The sequence below is a fragment of the Aspergillus mulundensis genome, assembly GCF_003369625.1.
Source record: "Aspergillus mulundensis strain DSM 5745 chromosome Unknown scaffold_6, whole genome shotgun sequence".
NCBI lineage: Eukaryota > Fungi > Ascomycota > Eurotiomycetes > Eurotiales > Aspergillaceae > Aspergillus > Aspergillus mulundensis.
Genome location: NW_020797894.1, coordinates 2,448,808 through 2,450,209, shown reverse-complemented (window position 1 = coordinate 2,450,209; position 1,402 = coordinate 2,448,808).

Below are 1,402 nucleotides of genomic sequence, written 5' to 3'. Positions count from 1 at the left end.
TTTAAATAATATTAGCTAAGCCAAATATTAATATTTTTTAATTTTTTTAAAAAAATATTAAATTTAACTAAATTCCCTATATAATAAAAAAAGAATTACTAGATTTAGCCTAATAATAAAAAAGTTAGGGGGGGGTCCAAAAATTTTTTGGACCCCCCCCCTTAGGGTTTTAATTTTTAGCGCTGGAGGGGGGGGGGGTTTAGCTATATAATATAATTAGTAATTTATTAGCAGTAATTTATTAGCAGTAATTTATTAGTATTTATTTATTAATAATTTTAAATTAGTGATTATAAATTTAGTAATTATAAATTAGTAGTTATAAATTAATACTTATACATTAATAGTTATTAATAAGTAATTAGTAATTAGTATTTATCTTTATAAATAAAAAATATACTAATAATTATTTTTAATATATTATAAGTAAAAAAATAATTTATTATTAATAAAAACTTATAAATTTTTTACCTTTTAACCCTGGGGCAAAAATAAAAAATATTTAATTTTAAATAAAAAAAAATTACTTTAAAATTTTAGGTTAAGTTTTTAATTTAAACTAAATAAAAATTATATATATTAAAATACTTATAAATTATTTATCTTTTAGTACTAAAGGGATAAAAAATATTATTAAAAATATTTTAAACTTTAGGTTAATAATATATATTTATAATACTTAAAAGTATTAGGTTAGGTTTCTTTTTTCTTTTTATTAATTAAGCTTATATATAATAAAAAATACTAAAAGTTATAAGCTTTTTAACCCAGGGCAAAAAAAAATAATATTAAAAAATATTTTATTTAAAATATTTTAAACTCCCCCTTAATAATATATATTTATAATACTAAAAATTATTAAGGTAGGTTTATTTAATACTTTTATTAATTAAGCTTATATATAATAAAAATACTAAAAATTATAATTAAAAGCTAGTACAGGTAATAGGTAAACTTAATAATATATATAAATAAGGTAATATTATTTTTATTTATTTTTTTTTTTTACAACCTTTTTAGCCTGTTTTAACCTTTATTATTATTATTATTATTATTACCTAATATAAATATTAAATATATTAACTAATATACTTATAAGTAAATAAGGGCTATAACTTATATTTATTAATATAATAAGTATCTTAACTATTTTAATAATATTTATAATAACTACCCCTATAATAGCCTAATAGCCTAATATAATTAATAAATACTTTATAGCCCTAGGTATAATAATTATATTATATATTTATTTTAACAAGCAAGCTTATATACTAGCTAATTATAACTTTATAATTAATAAGGCAGGTAATAACTTTTTTTATAATTTTAGCTTTATTATTAAACTTATAAAAAATAMGGTTATATTATAAAGCTTTATAATTACTATAAATTTATAATT